The sequence below is a fragment of the Neovison vison genome, chromosome 9 (assembly GCF_020171115.1).
Source record: "Neovison vison isolate M4711 chromosome 9, ASM_NN_V1, whole genome shotgun sequence".
Lineage (NCBI taxonomy): Eukaryota > Metazoa > Chordata > Mammalia > Carnivora > Mustelidae > Neogale > Neogale vison.
In genome coordinates, this window is record NC_058099.1 from 88,991,602 (window position 1) to 89,010,803 (window position 19,202).

Consider the following 19,202-nt stretch of genomic DNA (forward strand, 5'->3'; position numbering starts at 1 on the left):
GCAGTACCCCAACCCCATGATGTATATGGGTGAACTGTATATACATAATTTATGAAATTACCTTTTAATTCACTTAAGAAAAGAAGTGGGAAAAAATGCATTTATGTAATGGTGTTCTCTGGTCCTGTGGATTTGTGTTACTGTCTGACATCACTTGCTTTCACTCTGAAGAACTTCCTAGAATATCTTGTAAGATGAGTTGGCCTGACAACAAATTCTTTCAGTTTCTGTTTACCTGGGAAAGTCTTTATTTCACTTTCATTTTTTTAAGAATACGTTTGCTGGGGGCGCCTGGGTGGCTCAGTGGTTTAAAGCCTCTGCCTTCGGCTCAGGTCATGATCTCAGGGTCCTGGGATCGAGCCCCGCATCGGGCTCTCTGCTCAGCGGGGAGCCTGCTTCCCCCTCTCTCTCTGCCTGCCTTCTGCCTACTTGTGATCTCTCTCTGTCTATCAAATAAATAGATAAAAATCTTCAAAAAAAATACATTTGCTGGATATCACAGTCTTGGTTGATAGTTTTTGTTTGTTTTTTACCAATTTGAATATTTTCCCACTGCTTTCTGGCTTCCATTGTTCCTGCTGAGAAGTCAGCTTTGGATCTTACTGGGCTTCCTTGTAAGTGATACTTTGTTTTTCTCCAGCTTTTCCCAAGATATTTTCCTTATGTTTGATTTTCAGCCTTTTTACTCTATTTGTGGGTCTCTTCATTGGGCTTCCTGGGTGACTTATTATTTTTCAATAAAGTTGGGATGTGTTTTTGCCATTTTTCAAATATTATCATCTTTCTCTACCAGTATTCTCAGTTCAAGGGCTGCAAGGATTATAAATTTGGTCATCTGCTCTTAATTAGTGGGCCCCAGGCTGCTTTGCTTTTCAGGTTCCAGTGTTTGCTTTGTAGTTTCCTTTGTTGGCCTTTCACACTGTTGACTGCCACTGCTTGCTTCTGTGAGCTTATTTCTTCTACTCTAACTTGGTATTTCTCTGTTTCTACTCCATTATCTAGGAACCAGATATAACAACTACTTAAAGTATGTCTAAATTAAGAGCAACATGGCTCTGCTTTTGAAACTGAAAGACCATGCTCTGAGCTACAGTCTGACAGCCAAGACCACGGCTACCCAACCCTGAGGTAAGCATGAGACCCAGCCTGCCCAGGGGATTGGGTTCCATCCAGAAGATCTAGATTTCTAGGGCAGGCTGCTAGGAGCTTGTCTGTCTGGCAAATGTTACTGCTCTTCTATATTCTTATTTTAGAAAGGCATGAATTTTCAAGAATCTGAGCAACATACCATTTTCTAATGTTGCCGAAGTTGAGAGTGGCTTCTAAATGATTAAGCACCAATCTGAGAAACTTGAGAGATCATGTGAAATGATAGTATGCACAGTCTTGAGCTTAGCACTAATAACCATCATTGACCAAGGTGATGAGTTTGAAAGTGCTCCTCTTTAAAAGACACGCAGACCAAAAGGTACAGAAGTACAAACCTCAAGGAATCTGGAATAGACTTTAGAGTGACCTTGAAAATGAAGGAACAGGTAATCTATATCAGAAAAAAGCAGAATAGGTGGAAATAATGCAGTGTGCCTTAAGACTAACAGATTCTGGGACACTGGGTGGCTCAGTGGGTTAAGCCTCTGCCTTTGGCTTAGATTATGGTCTCAGGGTCCTGGGATCGAGCCCCAAGTCGGGTTCTCTGCTCAGCAGGCATCTGCTTCCTCCTCTCTCTCTCTGCCTGCCTCTCTGCCTACTTGTGATCTCTCTTTCTCCGTCAAATGAATAAATAAAATCTTTTTAAAAAAGACTAACAGATTCTTCCAAACAAATATCCATAATTAGGAGAAGGCAGGGCAGATGCAAACATCCTATCGATTAAGGAGTATTTTACAATGCATAAGATACCTGGATCACAATAAAAAAGTGAAAAAAAAATTTTAAAGACTGGGCTAATAAAGTATGAGTAAATAGTGTGCCAATTTTTTTTAAATGCTAGAAACGGGGGCACCTGGGTGGCTCAGTGGGTTAAAGCCTCTGCCTTCAGCTCAGGTCATGATCCCAGGGTCCTGGGATTGAGCCCTGCATCGGGCTCTCTGCTCAGCGGGGTGCCTGCTTCCTCCTCTCTCTCTGCCTACTTGTGATCTTTGTCAAATAAAATAAAAATTAAGGTAAAAATTAAAAATATAAAAATTTTATATAAAAATATAAAAATTTCTATATAAATAAATAAATACTAGAGACCAGCCATAATGGTGGGAGTATGACCAGGAGTTAGTCTTGACTTTCCAGCACTCATTAAGCCTTTGTTTATATCGCATTTGGTCTTTGCATTTTTATGCTTAAGAACTGAAGAGAAATAAGCAAAAAACCATGATTAAAATAATATAAAAGGGAGCTTGGTAAGAAAGCCTAACAATAGCTAATGGCAGCAGCAGACTTTCAGGGCCTTCCCATTGTTTCCCAGAAAATACCTACTTGAAGCTCCATTTCAAGAAGATGGAATGAGACACAAGAGATGTTCAACTATGTGCTCTTCTAATTCTACCAGTTCTAGATAGTTCTCTAAACAGTGTCATATATAATATTGTAAAAAAAGAAGACCCCCAGAGACAGGCTTTTCACATTATAGATCTGTCCTCCAGGACACTATCTGCTACTTTATCTGTTAGGTTGAGAAACTGAAGGGCAGAGAATGTGTCTTTCCCTCTTTATGTACCTTTATCCTTACCTTACCTTGGTCACTGAAAGCTTCCTGACACTTAAGGGAAAAAATGTTCCAAAGGGGTAGGACTTTTCTTCATAATTCAAAGCTGTGACTATATTTTCCATTTGTAGCTTCAAATTATTAGGGGAAAAAACTAACAAATTAACAGTACAAGTAGAGGGTATGTAGCTCTTACAATCTTAGACCTACTAATTAATGTCTTAGAGCCAAAGTTTCATTTTCTTTTTTTTTTTTTTAAGATTTTATTTATTTATTTGACAGAAAGAGATTATAAGAAGGCAAGAGGGGCAAGCAGGAGAGAGAGGAGGAAGCAGCCTCTCCACAGAGCAGAGAGCCCGATGTGGGGCTTGATCCCAGGACCCTGGGATCATGACCTGAGCTGAAGGCAGACGATTAATGACTGAACCACCCAGACATCCCCAGGGAATTTTTATTCTTGATAATGTGCCAATTTAACTAGCAAATTTGCAGAGAACTTGATTCCGTGCAAATCTATGAATGCTAACCCATTTCTTACTTGGGCCATATTTATATGACTGGTAGAATCTAAAGCAACCAGAAACCAGAAGTTCCATCTGACATGCCTTAAAATGTTGGTCAGACCGGGAAAGCAGCAACAGCTGGATGAACCATTGCAAATGCAAGCAAATGCACCTTTTGTCTTGTCCAACTCTGCCTTGCTCCCTTAGTGCTTTGGCTCCAAATGTGTGCTATTGTCCCTAAACATACTGCCTTTGTGTTCTTAGTTTTGAGAGTTAAACTGGAAAGACAGGAGGCAGGACAAATAACACTGGGACAGCTGAAATGAAAATCTCATGGTTTCAGAAAAGATTTGGTCTGCAGTATTAAATCCTTAGTGCTCATTTTTACTAAAATTAAATTTTAAAATCCTGATACATTCTTTCAATCACAGTGCCTCTCCACTAGTAAAAAATTATTTACATTTAATTTGTTAGAGGTTTGATGTTTAACTGCTCAAACTTAAATACTAGCATAAAAAATAATAAGATTTCATCCATCTTATCGATTTAAAAATGTAAATTCTCTAATTTAACATAATATAAAATTTGCCTTTATAATGAAACAAAACCGTGACCTACAAGAAGGTAGGTCTTTTTTTTTTTTTTTTTAAAGATTTTATTTATTTATTTGACAGACAGAGATCACAAGCAGGCAGAGAGGCAGGCAGAGAGAGAGGGGAGGAAGCAGGCTCCCTGCGGAGCAGAGAGCCCAATACGGGGCTCGATCCCAGGACCCTGGGATCATGACCTGACCCGAAGGCAGAGGCTTTAACCCACTGAGCCACCCAGGCGCCCCAGGAAGGTAGGTCTTGACCAAGTTATTGTCATGATCTGTTTTTTACTTTCTCATTATAATGTGTTATGAACAGACTCACTCCTTTGCTTTATCCAAACATCAATGGAAAAATTCTTTAAAATAGCCATTCAACCCAGAAGAGAGAATGCCATTAAAAGGGCTGTCCACAGGCACCTGGATGGCTCAGTCCTTAGGCGTCTACATTCAGCTCAGGTCATGATCCCGGGGGTTTTCCCATTACTCCCAGTGGTGCCTTCACTGAAATAAGCTCATCTTGCCAGACTCAGAGAAGGGTTGAGGAGGAACACTTTGGTTTAAATCAGTTACTGAAAAAAATGTTCCTTCTACTGCTTAATATGATGTAAAATGTATATAAATGAACAAATTTTTTTTAAAGATTTTATTTATTTATTTGACAGAGAGAGATCACAAGTAGGCAGAGAGGCAGGCAGAGAGAGAGAGGAGGAAGCAGGCTCCCTGCTGAGCAGAGAGCCCGATGCGGGACTCGATCCCAGGACCCTGAGATCATGACCTGAGCCGAAGGCAGCGGCTTAACCCACTGAGCCACCCAGGCGCCCTATAAATGAACAAATTTAATTGACTTAAATTTCATCTATATCTGATTTGTCTTTTCTGATTATAACTATTTTTTATTTAAGTTCTAATCTGTTTTAGGTCACATGGTTCTGAGGAAAAGGTTTTTTTAGACTGGGGTCCAAAAATGTTCCCACCTCTTAAATTTTCCTACTTCCCATGCCTGTCCCACCAAAAGATGTTCTCCAAATACCCAAAATAAGGAAAACTGGAACTTAGAATACAACTTAGTATGAGAAAACAAGTACTTTTTTTTTTTTTTTAAGATTTTATTCATTTATTTAACAGAGATCACAAGTAGGCAAAGAGGCAGGCAGAAAGAGAGGAAAGAGAGGGAGGGAAGCAGGCTCTCTGCTGAGCAGAGAGCCCGACTTGGGACTCGATCCCAGGACCCTGGGATCATGACCTGAGCCAGAAGCAGAGGCTTTAACCCACTGAGCCACCCAGGCGCCCCAAAACAAGTACTTCTAAATTTATGAGTTCTCTTCATGGAGGAGATGAAATGTACATCTTGCTTTTCCATCTGCACGATGCTGCATACATCGAAGGACCATCTGATAATCCTATGAGATGATATATGTGAAAGGGCTCTTAAAATTGTAGTACTATATTTAATTCTAATTATTAATTTTTTATTAGGAAAAAATGAGTATGATGACTGTGTATAAAATATTTCATTGATGCCTCCAATGAGGTGCTGTTGGTGCCCCACTTACATTCCCTCACTCATAACCACTTCACACACCCAGGCCCGCTTTCCACCTGACAGCACTTGTATTTCTTTCCTTGAGGGCTTTCCCTTGCTATTGAGCCAGCTTTGCTGTCCAACCAGCTGGAAGTATACAGAATAACATTCATTGGGAGCGGGACGCCTGGGTGGTTCAGTCATTAAGTGTCTGCCTTAGGCTCAGGTCTAGATCCCATCTGGCTCCCTGCTCAGTGGGAAGCCTGCTTCTCCCTCTCCTCCCCCTGCTTATATTCCCTCTCTCACTCTCTCTCTCTGTCAAATAAATAAAATCGTTAAAGAAAAAAAATTATCTTCTTAGCTGTGTGATTTTTTTTTTTTAAGATTTTATTTATTTATTTATTTGACAGAGATCACAAGGAGGCAGAGAGGCAGGCAGAGAGAGAGGAGGAAGAGAACCCCATGCTGAGCAGAGAGCCCCATGTGGGGCTCGATCCCAGGACCCTGGGATCATGACCTGAGCTGAAGGCAGAGGCTTTAACCCACTGAGCCACCCAGGCGCCCCTAGCTGTGTGATTTTATGCAATGCTTTCTAAACCTCAGTGTCCTCATCTATAAGTGGTTGTGATATAACACTTATCCAACTTCATTTATAGGTCTTCACAATGATCTAATTAGATAATACATTTAAAAGAATCAGATATGTAGACATTCACAAAGATATTATTACTATAATTATTAATCAAGGAAAGCTTCAAGGCAGCAGTTGAAATTGTGATAAATGAAGAAAGCAAGCATTTCAGGCCTGAGGCAGGTGGTTGGTTACAGGAGTAATGCTTTGGATTGGCTAGCTCGCTTTATTTTTTAAAAGATTTTATTTATTTATATGAGAGAGCAAGCTCCAGAGAACACGAGTTGAGGGAGGGGCAGGAGGAGAGAGAGAAGTAGACTCCCTGCTGAACAGGGAGGCTGATTGGGGGGTGGGGGGGGGTTAATCCCAGCACCCTGGGATCAGGACCTGACCTGACCTGAAGGCGGACACTTAACTGACTCAGCCACCCAGGCACCCCTGACTGGGTAGCTTTAAAACAAAGAACTTGTTTACAGAACAGAGAAACATAATGTCTAGTACTTTAATAAAGATTATATATAGTTTCTTCCTTGTCTGAAGAGTAGGGTTCTAGGTGAAGACCATGGAAATCCCATGTTGCTATAGAAGAGGTACAGGAGAAGAAAGGAGAGATTAGCTAGGTTACATTAGAAATCGCCTAGAAGGGGCGCCTGGGTGGCTCAGTGGTTTAAGCCTCTGCCTTCAGCTCAGGTCATGATCTCAGGGTCCTGGGATCGAGCCCCACATCGAGCCCCACATCGGGCTCTCTGCTTAGCAGGGAGCCTGCTTCCCCCCCTCTCTCTGCCTGCCTCTCTGCCTACTTGTGATCTCTCTCTGTCTATCAAATAAATAAATAAAAATTTAAAAAAAATTTAAAAAAAAAAAAAAAAAAAAAAAAGAAATCGCCTAGAAGACAAGGACCAAAAAGGCAGGAAACCCCTGGAGAGCAGTGTGGTTTCCGGTCTCGGTTCTTAGCACTGTTTCACCTCTCCATACAGGTCTGTGGGTTGGCGGTGGCTAAGCATGAAGGTCTTTTAGTGGCAGTCAATCTTAATGGACCATAACATAGCTAAGACTGATCCAGTGTTCTCATTGCACAATCTGTGGAATTTCTAGTCACCTTCCAATGTTTCTGTGAATTCCTGGGAGATTATGCTCTTTAGTGACCACTCTGGCTTTACACTCCGGTTTCTGTGGAATTAATTCAGTTGTGGATGGTCTGTCTTTTCCATGTACCAAGTCTCTGTTTTGTATCTTAATGACTCATAGATAGAATTCAACCTATTTCCTTGATTTACGCACACACACATGCAACCCACATACACACACGCATACAATCCCATGAAGCAGTTGCACATATGTCAGATTTTATTTACGGTTTGGAGTGGTGGGGGATTTAGAACTTTTTTTTTTTTTTAATATTTTATTTATTTGAGAGACAGAGATCACAAGTAGGCAGAGAGGCAGGCAGAGAGGGGAGGGAAACAGGCTCCCTGCCGAGCAGAGAGTCCGATGTGGGGCTCGATCCCAGGGTTCTGGGATCATGACCTGAGCCGAAGGCAGAGACTTAACCCACTGAGCCACCCAGGCGCCCCTGAGGGGATTTAGAACTTAAAAAAATTAATTCTTGGTATTAGATAGCCCTGTTTGTAAAAGGGCCCTTAGCCATTTTTCTACCATGTTCAAGCAGTAGCTCATGCCTCCAAATTTCTAATCCTATCAAGGATTAGAAAATTTTAGCATTCTTTTTACTGCCTTTTCCACAGGGACCTCATGCATCAGGGTCTCACATTCTATCCTACAACAGCACCTCCTGGTATGTTTTTTAAAACATAATTTCCTGGGGCACCTGGGTGGCTCAGTTGTTAAGCAACTGCCTTCAGCTCAGGTCATGATTTCAAGTCCTGAGATTCCGCTTCAGGCTCCCTGCTCAGTGGGAAGCCTGCTTCTCCCTCTCCCATTCCCCGTTCTTATGTTCCCTCTCTCACTCTCTATCAAATAAATAAATAAAATCTTAAAAAACATAAAAACATACTTTTCCAAAATGTGGCAAGTACGTCTCTGAACTCCCTATAAGAGAATGTGCTGGTGATGCACAGACCACACGTAGCTTCCAGCTGCCAAGCCTTTCTCTCCACTGTGGCCTTCACACGGAGGCTGCAAGCTGCCCCCAGCCCGTGACCACACAATGAGCATCCCGGAGTGGTCATTCTTGACTTACATGGGATTTCTCTACAGGACTTCCTGGAACTTTACTCAAGGACTCCCCATTGACCTGTCCAGGACTTTTTCAGAACTCTGGTGCTCATCCTGCAAATTCTTCCTCTAGTCTCCTCTTACCATCATCAGATATTCATAACCTAAAGGTCCCTCACCTACTCCTCCCTTCTCTTCTTTATCCTTCACATCTTTATCCCCCCAAAATCTATTGCACATGTAATTCCATCTGCTTCTTGGAAGATCTGAACTGAAATACTCCCTAAAAATCACGATGCCAGCATTTAAGATCATCATTTTTAACCACTCTGCTCCACAAAGTATAATTGTGGAATGTCTTTGCTGATAATATTGGATAGTATAAATTGCATCTGTTTGTATGTAACAGGTATGCATTTCTCCATGACAACCAGATTAAGCTTGGTGTAAGGCCCAATCACTAAAATCAAATAATAGTCTTAGAACCCACTCCTCTATGGTAGGCTAAATAAGGAAGGCCTGATTCCCAGTCTGTGTTTGCTTCAGAAATCACTTCTTGGTCCTTTCGAAGGCTAGAGGTTGTTCTAAAGCCTCTTCTCTAGTGGTGCCCCATTATGACAAACTGCTGGAGTCCTACAGCTAAAGCACTTAGTGCCTGGTCCATATAAAACATCCCGATCATCTGGGGTGCCTGGGGGGCTCAGTGGGTTAAGCCTCTGCCTTCGGCTCGGGTTATGATCTCAGGGTCCTGGGATCGAGTCCCACATCGGGCTCTCTGCTCGGCAGGGAGCCTGCTTCCTGCTCTCTCTCTGCCTGCCTCTCTGCCTACTTGTGATTTCTTTCTGTCAAATAAATAAATAAAATCTTTTTTTTTTTTTTAAATATTATTTATTTATTTATTTGACAGAGAGAGATCACAAATAGGCAGAGAGGCCGGCAGAGAGAGGAGGAGGAAGCAGGCTCCCCGCTGAGCAGGGAGCCCGATGCGGGACTCGATCCCAGGACCCTGAGATCATGACCTGAGCCGAAGTCAGTGGCTTAACCCACTGAGCCACCCAGGCGCCCAAATAAATAAAATCTTTAAAAAAAAAAAAAAAAAAATCCCTATAATCTTTCCCATATGCAACCTACAAATGGAGTCTTCTCAACCTATAACCCTGTCAGTTCTTCTCTCAGTGTTTAAGAACATCTCCATCTTCTGACATGGAATTATTCTCCTCTACTTTTGAAGTCTTCTTCCTTAATTTTCTCCCCTAATGAATCTTTTGAAAACAAAGACCTACTTGGCTGACCTCAATGATAAGCCCATCAATGACACAGAGACTTATTTATTCTTCTGGGACCAGAGGATACTGGTGGATAACTTTTAGTCAAAGACTGAGAGAATAAGACAGCTAATTTATAGGAAGTTACTTTGCCCTGTCAAATTTTTCAGAAATCAGCCTGCTACCTACATTTTCTCTGTTATATCTCCTTAAAGGTGGACATTTAGGGGGGAAAAAAATTGATACTATCATAGCTTTGAGTCCCATGAAGCCCCTCCTGGTATAAATCTCTTTTTCTAACCATTTGGTAGATGTTTATTCTTAGCAGTTTTGCCACAGTTGGGCAGAGGAAGAATTAGTAAACAATGGAGACTATTACATCCAAAATACACCTTGAATAGTTCACTGCTTCCAGCTTTACAGATGAACCAGAGCTGATCCACAGTGGTCAGATACTAGTCCACTAACATACAGTCACCGCTAAGGCAACAACTTGGTTTACGAGTCCTGGCTCAGAGCTGTAGAGATAGAAGCAGACAGGAAATAGACTTACACAGACTTGGTTTCGTTTCTGTTCTCTAGGAAAATTTGGACCTGTTGCTTATGTAATTGGTGTCTTTTTTCCCCATCTTTAAACCGTGCATTCTAATAAATACCTTACAGAGCTGTTGGGAGGATAAAATAACGTAAGAAATGTGATGACGGTGATGTGCCAGTAAATGCTTAACAACCAGCTCTTGGAATGGATGGAGGAACCATGATTTGTGGCATTTTATCATGTTCATGGTATAAATATTCCTCCTGTTGTCAATTTCAAGCTTCCAACAGTTTAAAAATGGCTGGCAGGATTCCTAAAAACTTAACAATCGCCTCTTACAAGCACATACGAACTGGCACAGACTGGCTCCAGCATACCACTGAATAGAAAACACTTGGCATGGAGTAGATACTCCATAAATACTACTTGCCCTCTCATCTTCACAAGGCACAGGTTCTTTTTACCATGCCATGTAACTGTTGTTTTATGAACACTATCTCTTTGAACTTCCCAAGAAATGAGTTTTTGTTGTAATAATCTGTGTAAATAAAATGAACTCTCTTGGGGGGAGATGCCTGCATAACATCTCACTACTTTTGAGGATATATGGGAAGTGTTCCAACAGTAGACAGTGTGTAAAGTGCCCAGAATTCACTTTGCAGGATTCTTGTGACTTCTCAAAGAAATAGGTTGACATTGTACAGACCAGCCGAAACAGAGATAAATTTAAAGCCCATAATGCAGAAGAGAAATAATGATTTTAAGTAAGAAGATTTCAAATAACATGATTTCAGGAAAGACACCTTGAACTGTTTCACATGAATACCTCTACATAGCTTACTCCAGGATGAGTATGAAGAAGTGATTTTATTTGGATTTTTTTTTAAGATTTATTTGTTTATTTGTTTGACAGAGAGAGACGGAGAGATCACAAGTAGGCAGAGAGGCAGGCAGAGAGATGAGGGGGAAGCAGACTCCTTGCTGAGCAGAGAGCCCGATGCGGGGCTTGATGCCAGGATCCTAGAATCATGACCTGAGCCAAAGGCAGAAGCTTAACCCACTGAGCCACCCAGGTGCCACCCCCCCCCCTTTTTTTTTTTTAAAGATTTCAGTTTACTTATTTATTTGAGAGAGAGAGAACACAAATCGAAGGAGGAGCAAAGGGAGAAGCAGACTTCCTGCTGAGCAGGGAGCCTGACTTGGGGCTCGATCTGGGACTCCAGAATCATGATCTGAGCCAAAGGCAGACACTTAACTAAGCCACCCCGGTGTCCTGGTTGAGAAAATCTAAAGCAGAGCCTTCACTGAGCGTGGAGCCCAACACAAGGCTCAATCACACGACCCTGATATCATGATCTGAGGTGAAATTAAGAGTCGGATGCTTAACAGATTATGCCACCCAGGTGCCCCTGTCAAAGCATTTTTTATGATGGCTGCTTCTAAATCCTTGTCAGATGATTCTAACACCTGAAAAATCTTGTTACGGTGTCTCTTGATTGTCTCTTCTCATTGAAGTTGGAAATTTTCTGGTTGCTGATGTAAGTGATTTTCAACTGTATCTTGGACTTTTTTTTTACATTTATTTGTTTATTTTAGAGAAAGAGAGCATGAGTGGGAGGGAAAGAGGAAGAGGGAGAGAGAATCTCAACAGACCCCATGCCCAGTGCAGAGCCCATCTTGGGACTTGATCTCACAACCCTGACATCACGACCTGAACCGAAACCAAGAGTTGGTCACTCCACTAACTGTGCCACCCAGATGCCCCATATCTTGGACGTTTTTGCTATTATGTTATGAGATTCTGGATCCTCTTCTGTTTTAGCAGGTATCTTATGACACCACAGCACTGGAGGAAAGGTGGTGATGCTTAATTACTACCGGGTGGTAGGCAAGTTCCGCTTCCCCACTTGGCCTCCACTGAGCCTTGAGATGGGAAGCAGGGTGTTGTTTGTTTGTTTGTCTTTGTTGCTGGGTGGAGGCGGGAGTTCAGGATCTCCACTAGGGCCTGCTGACACTGCAGGGGGCTGGGGAGCCTAGTTACCACTGGTAAAAGTCCTAACCTCCCCACTCAGCCCTCTGATACCACCCTGGCTGGGAGAGGTGCCTCCTTACCACTGGGTGGGGATGGAATTCCCGGCTTCCCTCATGGTCTACTGACAACCTGGGGAAGATGTTGGGGTGATCTCATTACTACCAGGTGTGGATAAAAGCTCTGACTCCCCTGTCAGCCTTCTTGACACCACCCAGGGGGAAGGCAGAAAAGTGCCTTGATAGAGGGCAAGGGCACACGTTGAGGCTCTATACTCATATTTTTTCCACGGCGTTTGGCTGGAGTACAGCAGTTACTGTCGGAAAGTTACCTGTTTCGCCAGGCTGCCCCTTTCCTCATCCTGTAGCTAGAGAGAGCTGACTTTTCTTGGGGCCTTTTTTTTTTTTTTTTAAAGATTTTGTTTATTTATTTGACAGAGAGAAATCACAAGTAGATGGAGAGGCAGGCAGAGAGAGGAAGCAGGCTCCCTGCTGAGGAGAGAGCCCGATGCGGGGCTCGATCCCAGGACCCTAAGATCGTGACCTGAGCCGAAGGCAGCGGCTTAACCCACTGAGCCACCCAGGCGCCCCTTCTTGGGGCCTTTTATTTTTCCCCTTTGGTCTGCATCTGTTGGCTTCTCCAGCACCCAATTTGGGCTATATGAGTGAGGAAGAAAGCCTTCGTCACCATGCTTCTTGGGTCCTGCGATTCCTAGCAGGCCTGCCTCCTCTCTACCTTTTAGAACCTTCTTTATCATCAATATCCAGGGTCTTTAGCTGTACTTAGCCAGAGGAGTAGGGAGATGTGTGTCTACTCCGTTTTATCCCAGCAGGCACCTGTGGTTCTGCTGTCACTGCAATGATACCACAAGGCATTGGTTCCACAAAGAAAAATGGACATTCAAGCCCATCTGCTTTCTACTGCTAACGCTCACCACCCCTAAGTTTCGGTCCATTTTGGTGGATGGAAAGGGTTTTAGCTCCATGCCTACACAACATTGCTTACCCCCTCCAGCGTCAGTGTAGCAGGAAGCAAGTAAGTAAGGCAATTCTGGTGCCAGAAATCTAAATTTCCCAAGTGATAGGGTATTTGCCTCTGGCTTGGGAAGTAAGGTCTATTAGTTGTACTTGTCAGAGAACAGACCTGCGGAAGATCAAATCTCTGTTCTCTATCATGGAGGCTTCATCTGCTTTCACGCCATTTTGAGAGCTTAATTGACTCTTTATCTCTTGCTGGTAAATTCTGCATTGGGTTTAAGAGAAGGAACCATCACTTTTGTACATTTCAAATGTAGTCTCTAAAAACCAACACAAGCACTCCAAGACTTTAAATCCTTTCTGTTGGCACACTTTTCAAATGGACATGGGAGCTGCCACTTAAGGAAGTGCAGTTTGTACACTGCACAAAGGCACCCAACCAATGGGACAAAAAGGAGCTCAGATCCAGCCCCGGCTCTGCTTGCCAAAACATGTACCCACAGGGCTGCATCACCCAGAGGGGGTGCCTTTTTCAAATTTGCACAAAGGCTCCCTATAAGCACTCAGCTGGGCTCTGAACCTAACAATAGCAGTATTGCAGCATCTCCAAAGAAATACGCTCTTGTATTCTATAAACTCATTATACTTGAATATTCAATTGATACTCATGCATAATTTATATCATCACTTCAAAATAATTTATTTTCAAATTTTCAGGCCCATTAAAATGAGCTCGGAATCATCTGAGATGGAGCGCACTGCGAATTTTGGCCAAGGTCAAACTAGCTTTTTAAAAGGATGTTCCATCATTATCCCCCTGGGCCTGCACTTTCCCATTAGTCAGGGTTATTAATGATCAGGTGCTGTGCAGATAGGTTAGGCTTCCTGATAATGCACAATTCCCTGCCCCTTAACTGTGAACAAAACCTTCTCCTGCTGCCCTACTGTGTGACAGATGAGTATGTCCTTTCAGGCAATTCAAACTTTTTGCCTTCTTCTTTTTTTTTTTTTTTTAAAGATTTTATTTATTTATTTGACAGAGAGAGACCACAAGTAGGCAGAGAGGCAGGCAGAGAGAGAGAGAGGAAGGGAAGCAGGCTCCCCGCAGAGCAGAGAGCCTGATGCGGGACTCGATCCCAGGACCCTGAGATCATGACCTGAGCCGAAGGCAGCGGCTTAACCCACTGAGCCACCCAGGTGCCCAACTTTTTGCCTTCTTGGAATGGCCACATCACTGATTAAATCTGGATACTGAAGGCTACAAAAGGTCACTAGGGAGTTGTGAGAAAAGGGCCATTATTTGTCTCCATAGTCATCCACTGGGCAATTAGAGGATACATCTCTACTCAGAATAAAAGCTTTAATTTCCTTGGATCAAATAAACTTTAAAAAATAAGCCATTGGTCCTAGTCTTACCGAGTGGTGATTTAGATGTAAACATTTGGCTCACATCAAGACAAAGAACAAGAGAACACCAAAGCACACCCTAATTTCTTTTTTTTTTTTTTTTTTAGATTTTATTTATTTATTTGACAGAAAGAGATCACAAGTAGGCAGAGCGGGAGGCAGAGATAGAGGGGGGACGCTGGCTCCCCACTGAGCAGAGAGCCCAATGCAGGACTCTGAGCCGACAGCAGAGGCTTTAACCCACTGAGCCACCCAGGCACCCCTTGAGGAATCTTCGTACTGTTTTCCACAGTGGCTATACCAGTTTCCATTCTCACCAACAATGCACGGGGGTTCCTTTTTCTCCACATCTTGTCAGTTCTTGTCGTTTTTTAAGATTTTATTTACTTCTTTGACAGGGAGAGAGACAGTGAAAGAGGGAACACAAGCAGGGGGAGTGGGAGAGGGAGAATCAGGCTTCCTACCAAGCAGGCCCCTGGGATCACAACCTGAGCAGAAAGCAGACACTTAATGACTGAGCCACCCAGGTGCCCCAGTTCTTGTTTCTTGCGTTTTTTTATTTTAGCCATTTTGACAGGTGTGAGGTGATCTCTCATGGTGGTTTTGATTTTCATTTCCCTGGTGATAAGGGATGTTGGACATCTTTTCATGTGTCTGTTGGCCATATCTATGTCTTTGGCAAAATGTCTATCCAAGTTCTTTGCCCACTTTTTCATCAGATTGTTTTTTGTGTGTGTATTGAGTTGTATTAAGTTCTCTGTATAGGGGTGCCTGGGTGGCTCAGTGGGTTAAAGCCACTGCCTTCAGCTCGGGTCATGATCCTGGGATCGAGCCCCACATTGGGCTCTCTGCTCAGCGGGAGCCTGCTTCTCCCTCCCCCTCTGCCTGCCTCTCTGCGTGCTTGTGCTCTCTCTCCGTCAAATAAATAAATAAAATCTTAAAAAAAAAAAAAGTTCTCTGTATAGTTTGGATATTAACCTCTTATCAGATGTATTATTTGCAAATATCTTCTCCTGTTCTATAGGTTTTCTTGATGGTTTTCTTTGCTATGCAGAAGGTTTTTTTCATTAAGTAATCTCCACACCCAACATGGGGGCTTGAACTCATGACCCTGAGATTAAGAGTTGCACGTCCACCAACTGAGCCAGCCAGGTACCCCCGTGCAATAGCTTCTTACTTTTATTTTTTTACAGTCAAGAAAAATATTTTAATTACAGTGTAGTTAATATACAGTGTTAAATTAGTTTCAAGTATATACCGTAGTGATTCATCGCTTCCATACAAGGCCCAGGGCTCCTCACAAATGCACTTAATCCCCGTGGACTAGTTCACTCATCCCCCGCCCACCTCCACTCTGGTAACAGTGTTTGTTCCCAGTAGTTAAGCATGTTTCTTGGCTTGTTTCTCTCTCCCTTTTGTTTTCCTTTGCTTGTTTGTTTTGTTTCTTAAATTCCACATATGAAGTCATACAGTATTTGTCTTTCTCTGCCGGACTCATTTCACTTAGCCTTATACTTTCTAGTTCCATCCATGTTGTTCCAAACGGGATGTTTTTTTTATTTTGATGTAGTCCCAATAGTTTATTTTTGCTTTTTTCCCTTGTTTTGGGAGACATATCTAGAAAAATGTTACTATGGCCAATGTCAGAGAAATTACTGCCTGTGCTTTCTCCCAGGATTTTTATGGTTTCACATTTAGGTCTTTAATCCATTTTGAGTTTATTTTTGTATATGGTATAAGGCAGTGATCCATTTTCATTCTTTTGCATGCATACCCTGGTTTCTTAATTACCCTTTATTTCTTGGCTTCACTAAATATTAATTTTTGAAAAATATTAATATTTTCTCTCAACTCCCTTTCACCATAAGGTCCATGTCTACTAGGTGAGGAGTTTTAGCTAGCTAAAATACTCTAATGTGTATGTATCCCAAGCAATTATGGCTTCAGTGAATAATGTCCTTTGAGTTCCATTTTTTATTTTAAAGGTTTTTTATAGTTTTTTTAGTACATTTAAAACTTTTTTCTCTTTTATGTGGAAATGGATTTCCCATCTAACTAAACTTTCTTTTTTCAGATGTACTCATTTTTAAAGACAAGACTTTTATAAATAGCCACACCTTTTTTGCAAAATATTGTTATGCCAGAAGGAAGACTTTTTGAAAATCCACCATAAATAAAAATAAAATCAATTTTGGAGAGTTGCTATAAGTTTTCTTTTAATAGTTAAGGGTGAGCAGAAAAAATTCTGATTCTCTTCCCATATAATGTGTTCCATTTATAAAAGTGTAATGTGGTGCTCACTTTGGCGGCACATAGAGTGAAATCAGAATGAGAAAGAGATTAGCCTGGCCCCTGCGTTAGGATGACACGCAAATTTGTGAAGAGTTCCATAGTTTTGTACACGGTTAAATATTTCACTCCGCCTGCTTATTTTGTGTTTATTCTGGGCTGAAAAAGACTTTGCCAAAACATCAAAGACCATTCTTTTCACTAAAGAAAGAAAAAAGTATAATGTTAACATTGTACAAGAATTGGTATTTTGAAAAATAGGTTACGGGTGCCTAGATGGCTCAGTTGGTTAAGTGACTCCTGGTTTTGGCTCAGGTCATGATCTCTGAATTGTTCTTGCTGAGTGTGGGAACTCATTGAGATTCTGTCTCTCTCTCCCTCTCTCTGCCCCTCCCAACACATCTGTCCCCTGCTCACACACTCTCTCTCTCTAAAGGAAAAAAAAAATAGACTAAATAACAGAACATGGCTAATATGACTCTGTAAAATATTCATCGTAAGTCTGTATCTTACCATTTGAGTGGATTTCCACTACTCAAGTGTTCAGTTTTAAAGTGTTTGGTTTGGAAGTATTCATCCAACATGAATGATTGAAACAGAACTCATTCAAAGACCTGGATTCTGGTCCTCATTCTGCCATATGCTATGAGGTCTTAGCTAAGACACTTTCCCTGGACCTTTGTTTCCACATCTGAAAACTGAAGATTCTAAATTCAATCCTCTGTTAATGGCTTATACTCCCATAACTCGATGTCAAAGAGTTCTGGGACTATCCTTCAGAAGTCTCAAATTGTTAGAACTAAATCATTTCTGATTTACAGGTGAAGAAACTGGGATTCAAATAACCTTAAACAACTTGTCCAAAGTCAGGATGCTAAACCATGGACTGGCAGATCCCGCACCCAGGTCTTTCTGATTCTAAAGCTCGTACTTTTAGTTCTACCTCCAAGGCAAATCTCTCCTTTCAGAAGTCCCAGAGGAGAAGAACCTCTGGATTCCATTCTATTAGCATGAAATCTATACCTTGTAGAAGAGCCTCCTTAGAGAAAGTACTGGAGTGCTTCAACATTGGCCTCTAGACCCTGGCCTTCAATTCACTGAGACAGGGGTTCTCACACTGTGGTCCCTGGACCAGAAGCAATAAAAATGTCAAAGACTTGCCCAAAAATGAATTCTTGGGCCTCACCCTATACATCAGATACTGAATCCGAAACTCTGGGAACGGAACCTGGCCCTCCGTGTTTTAACAAGCCCTCCCATGATTCAGTTCCGCGGGGCAGTTTGAGAACCACTGCACTGAGGTGTGACCTTGGAAATGTATGGAAGTACTCTGAGCTCCAGCCTTTAGCTCTGACATCCTAGGGCCCTCCTATGACCTAACTTATGAATTAACAGGAGGATAGCTCATATTCTACCCCTAATTTTAAGGACTGATACCCACAGAGTGAAGGAGAAGGCAGATGAGGAAGATGATGAGAACAGCCTTTTGTATGTCCCCCAAGTAGCCAGAGTAGCAATTGTCACGAGGATGTATGGCAGTAATGCCTGTGACATCCCAAATTAGAACAACTTTTTTGGAGTCACTCTGAATGCAACTAGCTCTATGGGAATTTAAAAATGTATTAGGCAACTTGGAACTCAGCTCAAAGAAAGAATCAATTAAAAATGTGCATTCTGTTTCTTTAGCCCTGCTTTAAAGTCATTGAGGAGAGAGTTTCTGGGAAAGGAGTCTAATAGATCTGTTTTGCAAACTGCAGCAAAGTAATATCCCACTTCCCAGGAGTTAACCCCCCACGCCAACCCCCCCAGAAGATGACATGTATTTTGGGATCCATTTCCACCAGAGATGACATAACCAGCCTTCCAGGTAGCTTCAGGAACTCATGTTTCCCCAGCTTAGCAATGACTCAGCGGATGGCAAGGGAGTATGAATGGCTTTAAGTACCATACTGGCGCCAAGGGTCATATTTTCATTATTTATTAAACATGTTTCTGGCGCATTGCCTAAGTTCCTATAACTCTATTCTTACCAAGTTGTGGTGCACAACTTGGGTCAGAGATCTCTTCATTGGGCCTGGTCCTAAGGTTAGAAAGATACCATTTTTCACTTCTGTGATTGAAGCTAATCAGGCATTATCAGAACGCCTGTCAAATGAGAATTGACTGAAGGAGTACACAGGGTTAAATCTGGTTTATAAAGAATGGTGATGGGGTGCCTAGGTGACCTCAGGGTTGTGGGATTGAGCCCCACTTGGGCTCTGTGCTGAGCATGCGGAGCCTGTGTAAAAGTCTCTCTCTTTCCTTCTGTCCCCCTTCCTCTGCGTTCTCTCTCTCTAAAATAATAAACAAATAAATCTTAAAAAAAAATAAAGAACGGTAATGGTTGCACACCATCTTATTTATTTCTGTCGTGATGGGGAAGGACGCAAACAAGTTCTGAACAGTTACTATGTCCCAAATGCTTTATGTATGTTTATCTCATTGAATCCTCACAGCAACCCTGTGAGGCTGGAGTTTGGGGTACTATTTTTTTTTTTTTTAAAGACTTTATTTATTTATTTGAGAGAGAGACAGTG

General features: G+C 42.0%; 1 non-coding gene across 1 annotated transcript; it reads left to right on the forward strand.

Annotated features, from left to right (window-relative positions):
• Positions 1–16,630: 16,630 nt before the first annotated feature.
• On the forward strand, positions 16,631–16,734 carry LOC122917885. The gene has a single exon (XR_006386508.1). It is a non-coding gene; the product is annotated as a U6 spliceosomal RNA (small nuclear RNA).
• The last annotated feature ends 2,468 nt before the right edge of the window (positions 16,735–19,202 follow it).